At 42.4% G+C, this 16316-nt stretch overlaps 1 protein-coding gene across 10 annotated transcripts in view; it reads left to right on the top strand.

Moving 5' to 3' along the window:
• Positions 1-822: 822 nt before the first annotated feature.
• The window catches only part of atp2b2 (ATPase plasma membrane Ca2+ transporting 2), an 840804-nt gene continuing 825310 nt past the window's right edge, over positions 823-16316 (top strand). For 3 of the 10 annotated variants that reach the window (XM_055648256.1, XM_055648257.1, XM_055648258.1), the window contains exon 1: positions 823-1316. The gene's annotated coding sequence lies outside the window, so the exon portion shown is untranslated. The remainder of the gene's footprint in view (positions 1317-16316) is intronic. The other 7 variants (XM_055648263.1, XM_055648261.1, XM_055648262.1 and 4 more) reach the window with 6 other exon arrangements.

Below are 16316 nucleotides of genomic sequence, written 5' to 3'. Positions count from 1 at the left end.
ATTTAATAAACCAACTAACTTGCAGTCTCTGAAATAAATGATAATCTCCGGAAGACGAAATGAGGATAACCTATGGATATTTCGAGAAATTTGAAGGCGTTGATTCTTAAAGTACAATCTTCGCCTGTGCATTGCCGCGCCATCACGTCTGTTCTCCCCCCCACCCCTCAATTACAGTAGTAATAGATGTTAGATACTTAACAACGCAAATTCTACCCGTTTTCATATAAAAATAATGTAATTCAGCCTGTGCTCTGTGAATGAAAACCAGATTGTTTCCAAACCCCAGCCTCTCTGGGTACGTAATGGAAAAATCTCAGTCACTTTCGCAGCAACTTGAACCTCTCCCGCAGACTAGTTTTTACTTGCTAAAAGTCTCCGTTGTTCTCCGCACTTAACGTGAAAGGATGAACATTAGACAAACAGATTCATCGATCTAATCGCAGGCAGAAATGCATTAGCCACTGGAGGCAAAGAGGGGGGAAAAAAGACACAGACAATGATTAAACGACCAATGTGATTTATATATTTACAGCAACAAAGTCTATTTAAAAAAAAGTCAATTTGCAAAGAAGTGCATAACATTCGACTTTTCGCGTTCAACGTTTTATAAGGCATTGTGAGATAACGGATCGAGAGCTGCCTGCACCCTAACAAGTAAGTTTTTACTTTGGTTAAGTAGCAATGACTTTGTAAGGTGTTGGGCGTGCAGGCAGGAGCTCGAGCCCTGATTGGAATGCGACCCTGGAGCTCGCGCTGCCCGGAGCCCGGAGCCCCGGCCCCGGCCCGCCCGGACACCAGCCTCATTGCAGCCTCATTAAACCTCAATAATTCAACTTTGTGTCACGTTGCTGTTGCTCGCGGTGGAGAGAGAGAGAGAGCGCCTGACAGCGAGCCTCGCCAATCGGCGTTGTACTGCCTCCCTCACGTGCCGCGGTGTGTGGCGCTTCAGGAGCATCTCTCCCAGTATTTGCAACTGTAATTAAACCTTCCCAATCATTCTAACCAAACGTTACCTCACTGTACACCCTTCTATTTTAATCAGAGCCACCCGTATAATACGTTTTCTTGTTTGCTTACAACTTCTGTTTAAAGAAAAAAAAGCGTATTGCATATATAAATATACACATTGCTTGTGATATGGGTGGTTAGTTGAAGCGCCATTATGGGTGAGAGTGTTTTTAAATGGGTTTTTTGGTGCATTTTTCAGTCAGTCAGAGCTGAGGAGCTGTGGTGACAGCAGCACTCAGTCACACACGCAAACACCCCCTCACACACAGGAAGCAGCCGGCACTGTCTTTACACACACTGAGCAGGTAGGAGCAAGAACCTTATTCTTTCTCTAGGCACCTCATATTGATCGTGTTAATTTTATATTGTGGGAACACCGCTGCTCTTTTTTTTATCCTTTCAACCTTATTTTGTTTGTTGTCTGACCTTGAGGTGGTGATGATGTACTACAGCAGCATCTAACGCAATGTTGATTCAGTTCCCCATGTGTACATTTCAGTTAGCTGGGCAGTGTCTAGTTTAGAGGAATGACAAAAAAGAAATAACGCTGCGGTATAATTAACCGTATTATGAACCTCTTGTTATTTTAACATTGACTTCTGCGGCTGATTATCTATTCCGCTTATCAATGGTGGAGAGCGTTTGCATGCAATATTTTACTATTTGTATCTTGTCAATTTTGATACGATTTAGGATGTTTCATAAGTTATCACCAGTGTTCGATAATAGAATGTATATTCTATTGTATTAATGACAAATACGCTCACTGTCAGAAAATGCACGTATATTATAAACGTTGCAATTCATTTAGAACATTTTTAAGTTTTGATGTGATCTGAGAATCCCAATTCGATTTTTTCCCCAGTAATACATAAGGAATTCTAATGGCACGGATCAATTATCAGAATTTGCAACTAATCTATAATTCATGTAGGCACAAACTTTGCATGCGTCAAATGTATACTCATCTCTGTTTCCACAATGTTTAGTTTATCTATAAATAGAACTAATGTTTTCCATTAAAAAAAACACTTCACATGAAGGGAAAGCAATGAAAATAGCAGTATTTCCTTTAACTGGAAGAATGCAGTTTATCTGGAAGAATGCAGTAAGTAGATCATAGCTTTCTATACTTTCGTCTGTGTAGAGATTCCAGTGAACATCAACATGTTATTGTGATTCTATGCAGTGGTGGAGACATTAAGGTTCAGGAAAATGTTTATGGTTTTGAATAATTTGAAACTCATTGGGTCATGAGAGTTTTAAAAAAATGACCAAATGTTATACTATATTTTATCAACAAGGGATAATTAACTTACTCCTCCACCTGTCCTAGCTCCTTTATCAAGAAGCAGTTTTGCTTATCTGTTTTGCTTGGCCATATTACTTTCCCCCAAGTATATCATATATTTTCTTTATGTACTAATAATTTGGAGTGATTTTATTTATTCATAGATACAGTACTGTTGTCTATTTCATTACTTTATTCTTCAGATATTGTTTCGTAATCTCGAAATATTCAATAGTTTTACTAAGTCACTTGTCAACAGCAATTACTTAATTGTATTAAATATTTCAAAGTAAATTTTTTTTTTCTAGGACATTATCACATTGAACTTGTATTTTGGAAACAGTTCTATGATTTTTTTTCTCATCTGTCAGGACATTGATTTAAATAATGTAACGTTCTTACCTTCTGTGAAGAAAAGCAGCATGTGATCGCAAAGTTGGGTATCACTGACATCTATTAACAGTTGCTATCTTTTTTTCTCTTTCTGTCAGGACCTTTGATTTTTAAAATGTACATTCTTAACCTTCTGTGAAGAAAAGCAGCATGTGATCGCAAAGTTGGGTATCACTGACATCTATTACCTTGCTTTAAAATAATTGCATCTATAAATCCCAATGATGTCCATAAGGGTTTCCTTCTTTGTCTTAGTATGAATTAGAGATGGATGGACCTTGGATGAAAGTATGCTGCATATGAATTTGGATGGCTCTTCACATATTTGTTCAATAGGGGAACAATCTAAAATCCGTATATATAAAGGTGAAAAATTAAATTTAGTCTTCTGTACCATATCCTGTGATTCAAATAAAAAATTAAAAAAAATCTTAATACTTGATCTATGATGCATTTATATCCCAAAAAAGTATTCTATTTTATAAATACCTGCAGGTTTAACACTAGGGTTGAATGCACCATTTCCTTTTGTCAGGAATGTTAAAATAGCTCTTACTATGCAAATAATACCTTGTGATGTTTCCCATTTTGTTAAAGTGTAATGGCATCTTATCATGCATAAAACGATTGGATATGTGGTTTGAGCAGAATATCAATCTAGGATGCAGTGGATTCGCTAAATTCTCATCATTTGCTTAACATGGACAAGTAGATGCGTGCCTTTTGTGAGGAGAATGCTGGAAATACTCAGCAATTCAGCAGCTTCTGTGTGGACAGAAACAGAATTAGTTTTTCATGTTGGCCGAACCACGTTGCCCCGCCCCACCGACCCGGACTCCCACCATCCTCTACCTATGTTCAAGACACCTCAGACACTTTCCGTCGTCTCCGGAAATTCCATTCTCTAGGCCCCCATCGCCTCATCTTCACCATGGACGTCCAGTCACTCTACACCTCTATCCCCCAGGAGGATCTTCCTCGACCGGAGAATCAACCTATATCCGTCCACTGATACTCTCCTCCGCCTAGCGGAGCTGGTCCTTACCCATAATAACTTTTCATTTGATTCCTCCCATTTCCTCCAAATACAAGACACGCGCATGGGCCCCAGCTATGCCTGCTTCTTTGAAGGGTACGTCGAACAATCCTTGTTCGAGGCGTACCATGGCCCCATCCCCGACCTCTACCTCCGCTACTTCGACGACTGCTTTAGTGCCACCTCCTGCACCCACACACAACTCACTGACTTCATCCGCTCCACCACTAACTTCCATCCGGCACTCAAATACACCTGGACCATTTCCGACACTTCCCAACCATTTCTTGACCTCACTATCTCCATCGCAGGTGATAGACTTCTGACCAACATCCACTATAAACCCACTGACTCCCATGGCTATCTGGACTACACTGCTTCCCACCCTGCTTCCTGTAAGGACTCCATCCCCTGCTCCCAATTCCTCCGTCTACGCTGCATCTGCTCTCAGGATGAGGTGTTCCACACCAGGGCATCAGAAATGTCCTCATTCTTCAGGGAACGGGGGTTCCCCTCCCCTACTATAGGTGAGGCTCTCACCAGGGTCTCTTCAATACCCCATAACACTGCTCTCTTTCCCCATCCCCCCCACTCGCATCAAGGGCAGAGTCCCCCTAGTCCTCACCTTTCACCACACTAGCCGTCACATACAACAAATAGTCCTCCGACATTTTCGCCACCTCCAACGTGACCCCACCACTCGCCACATCTTCCCATTCCCCCCCCCCCCCCCCCCCCCCCCTGCTTTCCGCAAGGACAGCTCCCTCCGTAACTCCCTGGCCAATTCTTCCCTTCCCTCCCGCACCACCCCCTCCCAGGGCACTTTCCCTTGCAACCGAGAGATGCTACATTTGTCGCTTTACCTCCCCCCTCGACTCCATTCAAAGACCCAAGCAGTCGTTCCAGGTGCGACAAAGGTTCACCTGCATCTCCTCCAACCTCATCTATTGCATCTGCTGCTCTAGATGTCAGCTGATCTACATTATATATAACATATAACAATTACAGCACGGAAGCAGGCCATCTCGGCCCTACAAGTCCGTGCCGAACACTTTTTTTTTCCTAGTCCCATCTACCTGCACTCAGACCATAACGCTCCATTCCTTTCCCATCCATATACCTATCCAATTTATTTTTTAATGATAAAATCGAACCTGCCTCCACCACTTCCACTGGAAGCTCATTCCACACAGCTACCACTCTCTGAATAAAGAAGTTCCCCCTCATGTTACCCCTAAACTTCTGTCCCTTAATTCTGAAGTCATGTCCTCTTGTTTGAATCTTCCCTACTCTCAATGGGAAAAGCTTATCCGCGTAACTCTGTCTATCCCTCTCATCATTTTAAAGACCTCCATCAAGTCCCCCCCCTTAACCTTCTGCGCTCCAAAGAATAAAGACCTAACTTATTCAAACTTTCTCTGTAACTTAGTTGCTGAAATCCAGGCAACATTCTAGTAAATCTCCTCTGTACTCTCTCTATTTTGTTGACATCCTTCCTATAATTGGGCGACCAAAATTGTACACCATACTCCAGAATTGGTCTCACCAATGCCTTGTACAATTTTAACATTACATTGGTGAGACCGAGCGTAGGCTTGGCGATCGTTTCGCCGAACACCTCCGCTCGGTCCGCATTAACCAACCTGATCTCCCGGTGGCTCAGTACTTCAACTCCCCCTCCCATTCCGAATCCGACCTGTCTGTCCTGGGTCTCCTCCATGGCCAGAGTGAGCACCACCGGAAATTGGAGGAGCAGCACCTCATATTCCGCTTGGGCAGTCTGCACCCTAGCGGCATAAACATTGACTTCTCCAATTTCTGGTAGCCCTTGATGTCTCCTCCCTTTCTCAGCTCTCCCTCAGCCCTCGGGCTCCTCCTCTTCCTTTCTCCTTTCTTCTCCCCGCTCCTCTGCCCATTTCCTTCGCTCCACAGATGCTGCTGCACCTGCTGAGTTTCTCCAGCACTTTTGTCTACCATAGCTTTTCATGTCGATAACTTTTCATCAGAATCCTTCCATGAAATGGTATACAGATCATTTTACAAAGTGGATTTCCACTGTAGTAATATGAATTTTGTATTTTGGGCACGATGCTTAATTTTTGCAGTCTTGGTTTCAAGTATGAACATACTACTTAATGAAATGTGAGTGACATTTGGATTAGACTGGACTGATATCAAATTTTCTCCAGTTGTTGCTGATGTGACCTTGGATGACTCAGACTTAATTAAAAAATAACACAAAACACAAGTAGATTTACTTGGACTTCTATTTGAATTTGTTGAAAACTCAACAATTTACATTGGTTTGGATTTTTTGTTAATCCGGGAGAATTATTTGCTGAACTTAAATATATTGAAGGAATATAGAAATATAATCAACCTTGTACAATGCTATACAATATTATTATTTCATTGTTTTAAAAAAAGGTCAAAATTCATATTTTTGGGGTCGTCTGAGCTTTGTATTCCCACCCTCACCCAAATATGACTAGTAAATCTTCTCAAATAGTTCTACCGTCGATGATAAAATGTGATTTTCAACAAAAATAAACTTGATATTGGGATCCCTGTGATGCGAATCATCAGATGGTTTGAGTAATTCTCTCGGAGCTGAAGGGCTGTACATTTCTTTCAAGGAGAATTGTCAAATTAAAATTCCCATCCAGACAATATGTCTGCAGAGAAGTATCGTAATGCAGGCTTCATTATCGATTTCCACCTGTATTTTAGTGGAAAGTGATTAATTGATTCATCACTTAGTACAAGCAAAACATTGTTGCCAATTGTAGCCATATTTTTGTTTGTTGTTCTTGGTGCAATTTATTGACTATTTTGTTGGCATTTTGCAGCTACTATGTGAGTGATTAGCTTTGTGTTTGGATGAACAAATCACATTTCCCATCAATGTTTTTCAGCACAATGGAATCCCACAATACAGGATTTGTTTTCTAAAGAGGTGTTAAGTTTTCCCTTTTCCCGCTGAAACTCTCAGTAAGTTTCAGACCAGACCTTTATTAAAATCTTAACTGCTGACTCTATTATTTGCCAACCTGAGGACATTCAATTTTCCTTTGCCGTATGGAGAATTGCAAATATTTCCAAGCTTTCATGTGTGCCAATAAAATTGATATGCAAATTACCATACAGCCATACTAAAAAAAGCACCAAGACACACAACTACATAACAGTTAACATAAACATCCACCACAGCTGATTCCCCACATTCCTCACTGTGATGGAAGGCAATAAAGTTCAATCTTCTTCCTCTTTATTCTCCCGTGGTCGGGGCAGTCGAACCATCCGTCAGGGCAGTCGAAGTTCCTGTGGCTTGGAGCTCCTGAAGTCGGTCTCAAACCAGAGACAGCGAGCTCCACGATGTTAAAGTCCGCAGGTTCCTGCGGTTGGAGCTCCCAAATCAATCTCCAGCAATGGCCACCAACTACTCGATGTTAGGCCACAGTACAGACTACGATACGAAGATAGAATACGGAAAGAAATCGCATCTCCATTGAGGCAAGAGATTTAAAACGTTTTCCCCCAACCCCTATCCACCCCCCCCCCCCCCCCCCCCCCCCCTCCCCCGCCCGCACCTCCACATGAAAACAAGCTAAAGAACACTAAAAATATACATTTAACACATACTATTAAAACAACAAATGAAGAAAAGACAGACAGTTGACGAGGCAGCCATTGCTGGTGTCACCTGGTCATCACACTGCATTGAGTATAACTTCAGTTATAAACTTGCTGTAGGTTTAGGAGGCGGGATAGACAGAGTTGACGTGGAAAAGCTTTTCCCACTGAGAGTAGGGAAGATTCAAACAAGGGGACATGACATGAGAATTAAGGGACTGAAGTTTAGGGGTAACATGAGGGGGAACTTCTTTACTCAGAGAGAGGTAGCTGTGTGGAATGAGCTTCCAGTGAAGGTGGTGGAGGCAGGTTCGTTTTTATCATTTAAAAATAAATTGGATAGTTATATGGATGGGAAGGGAATGGAGGGTTATGGTCTGAGCGCAGGTATATGGGACTAGGGGAGATTACGTGTTCGGCACGGACTAGAAGGGTCGAGATGGCCTGTTTCCGTGCTGTAATTGTTATATGGTTATATGGTTAATATCATGTTGAAATAAACGTTTTAAAATCTTGTTAATGTTGTGAGCAACCAGCTCATGGGCCAGCACCAACTCTCCGAATTGAAAATGCAACTCCACACGTGTAAAATGACATTTTTAATTGAAAGAGTTGGTAATGGCCCATTAATCAATCATGATAACAAATAACCTAACTTTTTCTTTGGAATGAGTCTCCACACTTGTAAAAGTCACATTTAAAGAAAAAAGATCATGACTGGTAGTGCTTTTACAATCCCCATCTTTCCAAACACTTTTTCTTCCTGCACTTGATTTAAATGTTTTAACTTTCTGATGTTAACATATTGTGACTCCGTGCAGATCTCTTAATTATTATTAAAGTTATAATTCTGTAGCACATTCTTATGTTTTCCATACTCTGCAGTTTAGTTCTTGTTGTCACCTGTTGGGTCATTTGCCAAATTGATGCCGTTTGCAGACTTTGTTTGCGATGTTTTTCTTTTATGAATTATTGGCTCCTCGCCAGTCTAATGCATTTAATGTTTCATCTGAGACAAACATTGAGATGTGGAATATTGAATGCATGTTGTGCGATGTAATGCCAGCTGATTTATTTCTCTGGTCCTCTGATATCGTTTCAATGACCTGTCTAAAAAATTTCCACATACAATTTGGGAGAAGCCCTGTAATGTTTTAGTGTTGCAAATTTCAAGAGAAGTATGATGTTTTATTTGAGAATGTGCTATTTTGAATTATACATGGGAATTCATGAAATCGACTCCTGACAGCTGAGACTTTGACAAAATTAGTAGATTGACATAATCACTTGTGGGGCTTGTGTTTAACACAGATAAGCAGTGCCACTGTGATGCTTGGGATAATTAGTATTATGGTTCATCACACTGATGAATCAGTCAGCAATTAATGTAACAAATTTTTACATTGGTTCTGGAGGTTTTTAAAAAGGTTTGTGAGCCTTATTTCCCAACAGTAAAACGATTGATGTCATGCATTAGTGGGAATTGGGGGAAATTATAATGGGAGCAAAGAAATGGCAGACCATTTAATTACATTTTGCCTTCACAAAGGAGCACAACCATCCAAAATTGTTGGAGAACATCAGGTTTTGTGAGAGGGAGAAACTGAATGAAACTAGAATTGGGAGAGACATTTTGTTGTAGAAATTTGACGTGGTTAAAGAACAATGACTGCTACATTCTCTGAGGAACATGTGATCTCAGTTTCTGAGGCTGATGTTGGAGCATCCTTCAAAAGGGTGAATTCACGAAAATCAACTGGTACAGACCGCATACCTGGCTGAGTACTAAAGACCTGCATGTATCAACTGACTGGAGTTTTCAAGGACATATTTAACCTCGAGCTTCTGAGATTCCTACCCTCTTCAATAGGGCATCTATCGTACCAAGTAGAGCACAGTGACCTGCCTCAATGACTACTGTCCAGTAAGACTTGCATCCACTGTAATGAAGTTATTTGAGGGGTTGATTATGGCACAAATCGCCTCCTGCCTCAGAGACCTGGATCCATTTCAATTGCCAAAGGTCGCTAGCAGATGCTATCTCACCGGCTGTCAACTCTGCTGCGGAATATCTGGATAACACAAGCACATATGTCAAGCTGCTGTTCATTACTAACAGCTCGACATTCAACACTATCCTTGCCTCCAAATTCATTGCTAAGCTTCAAGATGTTTGGGCCTGTGCACCCTCATTACAGACCTCAATTAGTACGGAACACGTCCATAGGGACATTCAACACAGAAGCACTTCAAGGCTGCATGCTTACCCCTCTGCTCGACTATCTTTATAATCATGACTCTGTGGCCAAGCAGTGCCATCTATAAATTCTCCCAATGTCACCACTATTATTTTCTGAATCATAGGTGGTGATGAGTTGGTGTACAGGAGAGAGATAGAATTCCTGGGTGAGTGATGCTGCAACAACAACCTCTGGCTCAAGTCAATAAGACATCGGAACTGTTGACTTCAGAAAGGGGAAGTCAGGAAACCAGGCACCTGTTTTTATGTAGTTCAGTGGTGGAGAAAGTTAGCAATTTCTAATTCCTGGGTTATAACATCTCAGATGATCTGTCTGTGCAAATAGATGTAATCATGAAGAAGGTGTGCCAGCACCTCTCATTTCACCAAAGTTTAAAAGAGATTCAGTACATCTCCAAATACTCTAACAAACTTCTACAGATGTATTGTAGAAAGTATCCTGATTTGGAATGACAATTGCAATGAATAGTGACATGAGGCTGCAGAGGATGGTGGACTCCACCCGGTCCATCACCGACACAGCCCTCCCCACCATTGAAAGCATCTACATGAGGCATTGTCTCAAAGTAAGGCCCAGAGCGTAGCGATCCTTTGATCATCAAGGATCAGCACTTTCAGGGCCACACCCTCTTCTCACTGTGACCAAAAGGCAGGAGGTTCAAAAGCCTGAAGTCTCACACTGCCAGGTTTAGGAACAGCTACTTTCATACAACTATCAGTTGTTGAACCCACCTGAAGCACCCTAATCCTACCTTGACAATAGACAATAGGTTCACTTTTGCACTGCCCTGGACTTGCTTTTTTTCCAATATTGTTTTGCACCAATATCTTTTTGTACAAAGTCTTCCATTCAGAAACTGCACATGTAATTTATGTATCATTTGTTTTGTGTTTTCCTGAGTTTGTGTCTGTGATGCTGCTGCAAGAAAGATTTTTTCATTGTTCCTGTACCTTACTGTACTAGTGTGTACAGACAATAGACAATACTCTATATATCAATAAACTTGCTTAAAACATTTCCGGTGTCTGATATTCTACACCCTGGAGTACTTAAGGAAGTGGTCCTCACAATTACAAAAGCCTTATGATGCATTCTCCTAAATGCTATAGACTCTGGAGTAGTCCCAACAAATTGGAGGGTTGCTAATATAACCTTGCCATTAACAAAAAAAATTAAAAAGAAAATGGCTTTGTACTTTGACAGTGATAGTGTGGAAATTGCTTGAGTTGAGTCCACTTTATAAGTTGCAATAGTGGAAGACTTGGAAAACAATAACAAAGTCAAGGATAGACTGAAAAAAAAAGGAGGGCCTAGACCTGAAATTTCACCTATTCCTTTTCTCTGGAGATGCTGTCTGACTGGCTCAGTTATTCCAGCTTTTTATGTCTATCTTCGGTTTAAACCAGCATCTGCATTTCTTCCTACACTGTAACAAAGTTAACATGGATTACTGAAAGGAAAGTTTATGTTAGACAAATCTATTGAAATATTTTTGAGGAAGCAACCAGCAGTATTGGTGAAGAAGTGCAGGGGGAGGTGATGCCTTTAGAACTCAGGAAGCTTTCCCTAAGGTCCCACATAGGCCAAGAGCATGATATTTACAGCATTTGTGATAGTGTAACATGTAACGTACCAATGGTATCAATACTAGGACACCAGTTTTGCAGGAACATGGGCTGTGAGGATGATGCAGAGAAGCTTCAATGTGATTTGGACATGTTGAGAACATGAGTGAAAGTATGTCAAATGCAATAGTATATGATATACTGAGGTACACTTTTTGGCTAAAAATAAGGAGGCATATTGTAATTTGAATAGTGATAGTTTAGGAAAAGGTGAGGTGGAATAAGACATGGGATCCTTGTGCACGTCACTTAAAGTAAGCATACAGGTGCAGCAATTGGCTCAGAAGACAAATAATCTGAACACATGAAGAAAAATTGGACAGAGTTATGTTTGTGCTTACTGGAGTTAAGAAGAATCTACAACATTTTAACAGGACTGGACAGATTGAGATGCAGGAAGGATGTTCCTGATGGTGGAGTCAGCCACATCTCCATATAGACTGTTGATGAGAAATGTCTTCACCCAGAACCTGTAGTCTTCTGTACCACAGAAGGCAGTTGAAGCCAAATTGTATGTGAGCAAAGGATATGTGGAGGGGGATCTAAATTTGGATGATCATCAAGACACAAATGATTTTCCTCACATGTTTTTGGAGAAGAACAGCTCAATGCCTTTTGTTGAGACAAGACATTAATTCAGGATTTAGAGCGTAAAATGTGTTTGCATCAGCACTGACACAAAAAATGGCGTGTTGTGGTTAATGACGAGGATGCTCCAAGGCTACAGAAATATATTGATCAGTTGAATTGGACAGAGCGATGGCAGATGGAATTTAATCTTCGTAACTGTGAAGTGAGGCACTTTGCGAGGTCATATAAGAGAGCACAATGAATAACAATGTCGCAGGAAATATTGAGAAACAGAGTGACCATGGTGTACAAATCCAAGGATTCCTGAAGGAGGCAGCACAAGTATACAGGTAGTAAATAGGATGTCACTCTGGATTTGCCAGGGAATGGAATGTAATAGCAGGGAAGTTATGGTACAGCTTTATAAACATCGGTGAACTGTACTTGAAATAGTATGTGCAGCTTTGGTCGCCACAGTATTGAAAGGTGATTACTCAGGAGTGGGTGCAAGGGAGATTTACCATGATGCTATTGATAATGGGGTGGCTCGGTCATTTGGAGAGATTGGAAAGGCTGTTTTTGTTTTCCTTGGAGCAGAAAAGGCTGAAGGAGGGACCTCATAGAAGTGTACAACATTGAGGGTCATAGTTAAAGTAGACAGTAGTAAACCTTTTCACACAGTACTGGCATCTGTAACCAGAAGGTATAGATTAAGGTAGAGTGAACACGAGGTAGAATATATTTCATCCAGTAGCTTGTTGGAATTTAATGCAATACCTGAGAAGAATGTGGAGGCTGAGATTTTCTTCACGTTTAAGTATTTACGGACATTGTCATTGGTAAACTGGTCACTCTCGGCCTCCCCACTGTCACATGTGCCTGGATAAAGGATTTCCTCACCAACCGGCCCCAGACTGTGAGACTCGGCCCCCACCTCTCCTCCACTCGCAGGTTGAGTACCGGTTCCCCACAGGGCTGTGTGCTAAGCCCCCTCTTATACTGTCTCTACACCTACGACTGTAGTCCGGCCCACAACAACAACCGCATCGTCAAATTTGCTGACGACACTACTGTGGTCAGACTTATTTCGAAGGGAGACGAGGCAGCCTACAGAGAGGAAGTCCTGAAGTTGACAACCTGGTGCTCAGAAAACAATCTGGCTCTGAACACCAGGAAAACAAAAGAGCTCATTGTCGACTTCAGGAGGCACAGCACCGACTTAGCCCCCCTACACATCTACGGCGAGTGTGTGGAGAGGGTCAACACCTTCCGGTTTCTCGGCGTCCATATCGCTGCTGACATCTCCTGGATGGACAACACGACAGCGGTCATCAAGAAGGCTCAGCAGCGGCTGCACTTCCTGAGGGTCCTCAGGAAGCACAACCTGGACTCTAACCTGCTGCTGACCTTCTACCGCTCGTCCATCGAGAGCCTGCTGACATACTGCATTACAGCATGGTATGGCAGCTGCACCATGGCAGACAGGGAGAGGCTTCAGAGGGTAACCAGGACAGCGCAGAGGATCATTGGCTGCCCTCTCCCCTCCCTGATGGACATCTACACCTCCCGCTGCCTTAGCAGGGCAAAGAAGATCATCAAAGACAGCTCCCATCCTGCGTTTGGACTGTTCGACCTGCTGCCCTCTGGAAGGCGCTATAGGTGCATCAAATCCAGGACAAACAGACTCAGGAATAGTTGCTTTCCGAGAATTATATCTACTATAAATTCAAATTCACACATGCACTGACTACACCGCCCAACACGGACTTCCATCTGTATATATGTACATATGTATGTAGCGCCGCAGAATTTGTGCACCTATTTCCCCCCCCCCCCCCCCCCCCCCCTCCCTTCTGTTTTTTTGTTTTTTTTCTGTTTCTTGTTTTTTTTTTTGTGTGCTAAATTGTATGTATGCACTGAGTACGAGCAGCTTTCAGTTTCACTGTACATGTATAGTGACAATAAATGGCATATCTATCTATCTATTTAGATCAGCACTCAAATTCATCGCTCAGGGAGGTAAATCATTTTTGCCCTATGCTTTGCAACAACCACCCAATCTCTTGTTTCTCTCTGCTAGTTTAAAAACTCTACCTAAACCCACTTATGCTATGGTTTATTTTTTTCTGATTGTAACTTCTTATCTCCCCCTCCTTGTATTTATATGTGTTATCTAATGTCTTTACATGGAGCGCAGTTAGGGCACAATGTTCACACTGGTGGCCACCCACTGCATCCTGACCTATCGCCAGCCGTCTTGACTATGTCTTGCCACTGGATCCTGATAGGCCGGGATGATAGCGTGAGGCTGATGATTTGCGCAACTCTCCCTCACTTTAATCCAAGTTGAGCGCATGTCATGACTTCAGGACCCGTACAGACCAACTGGGCGAAACAGGATCACCACGGGAGCGCGTGCAGCTGGGAAGGGACGCACCACAGAAGCTGAGAGGAAACGCGGGGCTCGGGCCACTTTGGCTTCTACTGCGGCACCCACCCAACTGTGTCCCATATGCGGGCCAGTCTTCCGGGCTCCGAATTGGTCTCACCAGTTACCTCTGGACCCACAAACAAAAAGTCATGGTCTTGTTTGACTTTGAAGGACAAACAACAACATTCCAAAGTTCCAGTTGTTATTTTAATGCAAATTACTGTTATTTAGAGCAAAGACATGGATGTTCATTGATTTTACTACTTGTTTATAACCTCCAACCTTTGTTTATATGGCTGTTCCTAAACTTTCTTTTTCAACCATGGCAATGTGTCTAAGATTAATGTTGGGATAGGAATTCAACCTTTTGGTTAGATCATTAGTTTCCCAGGTGGAACATCAACTATTACAAGGTGGTCTGCTACCCAAGTACTAGCCAAATCGATGCCTGCTTAACCAAATATTCACACACGAAGCAATGAGCAAGCTAATCCATTGGTCCCTTACCAAATTATATTCTGCTGCCTTTGAGGACATTATTAACAGCTAGAAATATTTCAGTCTGAACTGCATCTGATATGCAATTTCAAGGTCATTACAGTGTTTGAAAGCTGGTCACTATTTTTTTAATGCCCATAAATTATTAAAGTTAGAACAAAACAAATTATAACGTTTGCCTTGGGGAATGAATGGGAAAAAAACAGAAATGTTTAAATCCCAAGCAGGCAAATATCAAATTGTTGGTCTTTAGTGGAGATCTACAGTTCGATTCCTAAACCTGGTTGTCAATGAACTGAAGATTGACACAAAATAGTGGAGTAACTCAGTGGATCAGGCAGCATTTCTGGAGAAAAGGAATTGGTGACGTCTTGGGTCTGAATCTTCTTCAGACTGCTTTCCCTTCAAAAGGGAAGTTTTTACTAATATTAGAAACTACTATTTGAAGTAATAAATTCAACCACGAATTGCCCTTCATGGAATTACATTTTGTTTCCAACGCACTGCCTCGTGTGAACATGTGCATTCTGAGCAATTCGGGTTTTTTTAGCCTGAATTTGGAAAAGCCATTAGCACAAGTTACACCAACACATGCTGAAATTCTGTAAAAGTGGTAGAATGTAATGTCAGTCAGTTGAACGTTTAACACCAATTTTGTCAAATTGGAGCGAAGGTTTTCATTTTACAGCACTTCGTGCCACATATTAACCCCTCCGATTCAGATTCAGATTCAACTTTATTGTCATTGTGCAGTGTACAGTACAGAGACAACAAAATGCAGTTCGCATCTCCTTAGAAGAGTGACATAGAATATGAGCAATAAATAAATCTATTTACATGCATACAGTCATAGTATTTTTTTCCTGGTGGGATTAGTGTCCCGGGGGGGGGGGGGGGGGGGGGGGGGGGGTAATTGGCAATCACCGAAGTACATTGTTGAGTAATGTAACATCCGCAGGGAAGGAGCTGTTCCTGGACCTGGTCCGGCAACGGAGAGACCTGTAGCGCCTCCCGGATGGTAGGAGGGTAAACAGTCTGTGGCTGGGGTGAGAGCAATCCTTGGCGATGCTGAGCGCCCTTCGCAGACATCGCTTGCTTTGGACAGACTCAATGGAGGGGAGTGAGGAACCGGTGATGCGTTGGGCAATTTTCACCACCCTCTGCAATGCTTTCCGGTCGGAGACAGAGCAGTTGCCATACCATACTGTGATGCAGTTGGTAAGGATGCTCTCGATGGTGCAGCGGTAGAAGTTCCCCAGGATCTGAGGAGACAGATGGACCTTCCTCAGTCTCCTCAGGAAGAAGAGACACTGGTGAGCCTTCTTGACCAGAGTAGAGGTATTGTGGGTCCAAGAGAGGTCATTGGAGATGTTGACCCCAGGAACCTGAAGCTGGAAACACGTTCCACCTCCGTCCCGTTAATGTGGATGGGGGTGTGCGTGCCGCCCCTAGACTTCCTGAAGTCTACAATGAGCTCCTTGGTCTTCTTGGAGTTAAGGGCCAGGTTGTTGTCAGCGCACCATGCTGCTAGGAGCTGGACCTCCTCCCTGTAGGCCAACTCATCGTT

The sequence above is a fragment of the Leucoraja erinacea genome, chromosome 16 (genome assembly GCF_028641065.1).
Source record: "Leucoraja erinacea ecotype New England chromosome 16, Leri_hhj_1, whole genome shotgun sequence".
Taxonomy (NCBI): Eukaryota; Metazoa; Chordata; class Chondrichthyes; order Rajiformes; family Rajidae; genus Leucoraja; species Leucoraja erinaceus.
This window is presented reverse-complemented; position numbering and strand designations above follow the sequence as displayed.